Genomic DNA, 6,000 nt, shown 5'->3' with positions numbered 1-6,000 from the left:
GATCCATATCCTGGTCTATAACTTTGGAAGAAGACTTCTGCTTTACCAGACCACATGTGGGATCTTCAGACTCCCGTTATAACAGTTTTACTGGAATACCATGTTAGTTGTAGAAACCCTAGAGGCCAGATCTAGGGACCATCCTAGGCCCAAAATCCTAGGCAGGATTCTCTACTATAACTGGATACTTGCTAGTCCCCAGAACCATTAGCCATTTCAGCCAGCAGGCAAGAAAGGAAAGAGAAACAAAGCAATATACTACCCATCCAACAAAGACAAACATCATAATCAGTACCTAGACCGATAATCATTCCAAGTCCGGATGCCAACACCAGTGTAAGAGCACAGTCATAACAAAAAGGGCAATATGGCAGCACCAGAGTCCAGCTATCCTGCATGAACAATCCAACACAGCTGAACCACAAGAAAATGACCTTAAGATGACTTTATAAAGATGATAAAGGTCCTTAAAGAGGACATAGAAGAAACTCCTTTGAGAAATTGTGGAAAAAACAAACAAGAATTGCAAGAAATCAGTAAATCTTTAGAAGAAAACCAAAAAAAAAAAAAAAAAAAAAAAAAAAAACTCCCACACAAACAAAGGAAGGAAACTGTTCAAGATCTGAACATCATGGGCCATCCACCCAAAGGGGTCAGACTCTGGCCTCCAGGCAGGTCTGAGGATTCATGCGGAGGGTTGCGGGCTCCTTCAGATTGTGCTGTCAGTGTTTTCAGGTGTCCTGCTCCTGTACTAAGGCCATCCACCCAAAGGGGTCAGACTCTAGCCTCCAGGCAGGTCTGAGGATTCCTACAAGGGAGTGCAGGCTTCTTCAGATTGTGATGCAAGGAATAGGTCCTCCTCTGGCACTGGGGAGATCCAACCAGATTCAGTCACAGCAAAGATTGGTCTAGGACATCAAGCGCCTCCCAGCTCCATTTGAAGGAAGAGATGGGCAGGGGCCAATGCAGGAGCTCCTCCAACAATATGAAAGGCAACATGATGTCACCAGAATCCAGACAACCCGAAACAACAAGAATTGAACACCCTACCCCAGAAGATATAGAAGAAACCGACCTTAAACAGTACTTTATGAAAATAATAGAGGAGGTAAAAAACTGCTGTAAAGAAATGGAGATGACAAACAAAAAAGTAGACGAAATAAATAAATCTCTCAAAGATACCCAAGAAAAACAAGAAAAAGCAATCAAACAAGTAAGGGAAACAGTAAAAGACCTGATAAATGAAATGGAGGTAATGAAGAAAACACAATCTGAGGGAAGACTGGAAATGGAAACTCTGAGTAAATGAACAGAAACTTCAGAGACAAGTATTTCCAACCGAATACAAGAGATGGAAGAAAGAATCTCAGACTCTGTAGATACTATAGAGGAAATAAATTCACAGATTAAAGAACTAAACAAATCTAACAAATTCTTAACACAAAACATCCAGGAAATCTGGGACACCATGAAAAGACGAAACCTAAGAATAATTGGGGTAGAAGAAGGAGAAGAATTACAACTCAAAGGCCCAGAAAACATATTCAACAAAATCATAGAAGAAAACTTCCCCAACCTAAAGAAGGATGTTCCTATGAAGCTACAAGAAGCCTACAGAACACCAAATAGACTGGATCAAAAGAAAGCATCCCCACGCCATATAATAATCAAAACACAAAACATACAGAATAAAGAACAGATATTAAGAGCTGCAAAGGAAAAAGGTCAAGTAACATATAAAGGGAAACCTATCAGAATTACACCTGATTTCTCAATGGAAACCATGAAAGCCAGAAGAGCTTGGATAGATGTGCTACAGACACTAAGGGAATATGGATGCAAGCCTAGACTAATATACCCAGCAAAGCTTGCATTCACCATTGATGGAGAAAACAAGATATTCCAGGACAAAAACAGATTTAAACAATATGTTGCCACAAATCCAGCCTTGCAGAAAGTAATAGAAGGAAAATCACAAACCAAGGAGTCCAACAACGCCCACAATAACTCAGGCATCTAGCGACCCTTCACCAGCACAACCAGAAGGGAAACACACAAACTCTACTACAAAAAAATGACCTGAGTTAACAACCACTGGTCATTAATATCACTTAATATCAATGGACTCAATTCACCTGTAAAAAGGCACAGGCTAAGAGATTGGATATGAAAACAGGATCCAACATTCTGCTGTTTGCAAGAAACACACCTCAACCACAAAGACAGACACCTACTCAGAGTAAAGGGTTGGGAAAAGGTTTGTCAAGCAAACGGATCTAAGAAACAATCAGGTGTGGCCATACTAATTTCTAACAAAATTGACTTCAAACTAAAATCAATCAGAAGAGATGGAAAGGGACACTTTATACTCATAACAGGAAAAATCCTTCAGAATGAAGTCTCAATCCTGAATATCTATGCCCCTAATATAAAAGCTCCCACTTATGTAAAAGAAACACTTCTAGAACTCAAGGCAGCCATCAAACAACACACACTAATAGTAGGAGACTTCAACACTCCTCTCTCACCAATGGACAGGTCAATCAGACAGAAACCTAACAGAGAATTGAAAGACTTAATAGAGGTAATGAACCAAATGGACTTAACAGACATCTATAGAACATTCCACCCAAATAGGAAAGAATATAACTTCTTCTCTGCGGCTCATGGAACCTTTTCGAAAATTGACCATATACTTGGTAACAAAGCAAACTGACACAGTTACAAAAAAATTATTAGTAACCACCTGTGTCTTATCGGATCACCATGGATTAAAATTAGAAATCAACAACAATGCTACCCCCAGAAAGCCCACAAACTCATGGAAACTGAACAGTCAACTACTGAACCACACCTGGGTCAAGGAAGAAATAAAGAAAGAAATTAAAGTCTTTCTTGAATTTAATGAAAACAAAGACACAACATACTCAAACCTATGGGACACAATGAAAGCAGTGCTAAGAGGAAAGTTCATAGCACTAAGTGCCTACTTAAAGAAAACGGAGAAAGCACTCATTGGTGACTTAACAGCACACCTGAAAGCTCTGGAAAAAAAAGAAGCAGTCTCACCTAGGAGAAGTAAAACACTGGAAATAATCAAACTAAGGGCAGAAATCAACAAAATAGAAATGCAGTAAACAATCCAAAGAACAATGAAACAAAAAGCTGGTTCTTGGAGAAAATCAACAAGATTGACAAACCCTTAGCTAAACTAATCAAACGGCAAAGGGAGAAGACGCAAATTAATAAGATCAGAAATGAAAAGGGGGACATAACCACAGACACAGAGGAAATTCAGAAAATCATTAGATCTTACTACAAAAGCCTGTATGCCACAAAATTGGAAAATGTAAAAGAAATGGACAGTTTTTTAGATAAATACCATATACCAAAGTTAAACCAGGACCAGGTAAATGCTCTAAATAGTCCTGTTATTTGCAAAGAATTAGAAACTGTTATCAGAAACCTCCCTACCAAAAAGAGCCCAGGACCAGATGGTTTCAATGCGGAATTCTACCAGAACTTCCAAGAAGACCTAATACCTATACTCCTTAAGGTATTTCATAATATAGAAACACAAGAGTCACTGCCAAATTCCTTCTATGAAGCTACAGTTACCCTGATACCTAAACCACACAAAGACTCAACCAAGAAAGAGAATTACAGGCCAATCTCACTCATGAACATTGACGCAAAAATTCTCAATAAAATACTGGCAAACCGAATCCAAGAACACATTAGAAAAATTAGCCACTACGATCAAGTAGGCTTCATGCCAGAGATGCAGGGCTGGTTCAACATACGAAAATCTATCAATGTAATCCATCATATAAATAAACTGAAGGAAAAAAACCATATGGTCATCTCATTAGATGCTGAAAAAGCATTTGACAAAATTCAACACCCATTTATTATAAAGGTCTTGGAGAGATTAGGGATACAAGGGTCATTCCTAAATATAATAAAGGCTATTTACAGCAAGCCGACAGCTAACATCAAATTAAACGGAGAGAAACTCAAGGCTATCCCACTAAATTCAGGAACACGACAAGGCTGTCTACTCTCTCCTTATCTCTTCAATATAGTACTTGAAGTTCTAGCAATAGCAATAAGACAACATAAGGGAATCAAGGGGATTCAATTTGGAAAGGAAGAAGTTAAACTTTCGTTATTTGCAGATGATATGATAGTGTATATAAGCGACCCCAAAAACTCCACCAAAGAACTACTACAGCTGATTAACTCCTTCAGTAATGTGGCATGCTACAAGATCAACTCCAAAAAATCAGTCGCCCTTCTTTACACAAAGGATAAGGAAGCAGAGAGGGAAATCAGAGAAGTATCACCTTTCACAATAGCCACAAATAGCATAAGATATCTGGGAGTAACTCTAAACAAGGAAGTGAAGGATTTATTTGACAAGAACTTTAAGTCTTTGAAGAAAGAAATTGAAGAGGATACCAGAAAATGGAAGGATCTCCCTTGCTCGTGGATTGGGAGGATCAACATAGTAAAAATGGCAATTCTACCAAAAGCACTCTAAAGATTCAATGCAATCCCCGTCAAGATCCCATCAAAATTCTTCACAGATATTGAGAGGACAATAATCAACTTTATATGGAAAAACAAGAAACCCAGGATAGCCAAAAAAGTCTTATACAATAAAGGTTCTTCTGGAGGCATTACCATCCCTGACTTCAAACTCTATTACAGAGCTACAGTATTGGAAACAGCTTGGTATTGGCATAAAAACAGAGAAGATGAACAATGGAATCAAATACAAGACCCGGATCTTAAACTACAAACCTACGAACACCTGATTTTTGATAAAGGAGCTAAAAGCACACAATGGAAGAAAGAAAGCATCTTCAACAAATGGTGGAGGCATAACTGGATGTCAACCTGTAGAAGAATGAAAGTAGATCCGTGTCTATCACCATGCACAAAACTCAAGTCCAAATGGATTAAAGACCTCCATATTAATCTGAACACACTGAGCTTGATAGAGGGGAAAGTGGGAAGTACTCTACAATAAATGGGCACAGGAGACCGTTTCCTACGCATAACCCCAGCTGCACAGACATTAAGGGCAACATTGAATAAATGGGACCTCCTGAAGCTGAGCAGCTTCTGTAAAGCAAAGGACATTGTCACTAAGGCACAAAGGCAGCCTACTGACTGGGAAAAGATCTTTACCAACCCTGCAACTGACAAAGGTCTGATCTCTAAAATATATAAGGAACTCAAGAAACTAGACTTTAAAATGCTAATTAACCCAATTAAAAAATGGGGCGCTGAACTGAACAGAGAATTTTCAACAGAAGAAGTTCAAATGGCCAAAAGACACTTAAGGTCATGCTCAACCTCCTTAGCTATTAGGGAAATGCAAATCAAAACAACTTTGAGATATCATCTTACACCTGTCAGATTGGCTAAAATCCAAAACACCAACGATAACCTTTGCTGGAGAGGTTGTGGGGTAAGAGATACACTCATCCATTGCTGGTGGGAATGCACACTTGTGCAACCACTTTGGAAAGCAGTGTGGCGGTTTCTCAGGAAAATCGGGATCAACCTACCCCAGGACCCAGCAATTCCACTCTTGGGAATGTACCCAAGAGATGCCCAATCATACTACAAAAGCATTTGCTCAACTATATTCATAGCAGCATTATTTGTAATAGTCAGATCCTGGATACAACCTAGATGCCCTTCAGTGGAAGAATGGATGAAGAAACTGTGGAATATATATATATATATATATATACATGCTAGAATATTACTCAGCAATAAAAAACAATGACATCAATGACTTGAATTTTGCAGGCAAATGGATGGAAATAGAAAACACTATTCTGAGTGAGATAACCCAGACTCAAAAAGATGAACATGGAATGTACTCACTCATAATCGTTTTCTAGCCATAATTAAAGGACATCGAGCCTATAATTGGGGATCATTGAGAAGATAATAAGAAGGTGAACCCCCCCAAAAAGATAT

Source organism: Arvicola amphibius, unplaced genomic scaffold, assembly GCF_903992535.2.
Source record: "Arvicola amphibius unplaced genomic scaffold, mArvAmp1.2, whole genome shotgun sequence".
NCBI classification, from domain to species: domain Eukaryota; kingdom Metazoa; phylum Chordata; class Mammalia; order Rodentia; family Cricetidae; genus Arvicola; species Arvicola amphibius.
This window is presented reverse-complemented; position numbering follows the sequence as displayed.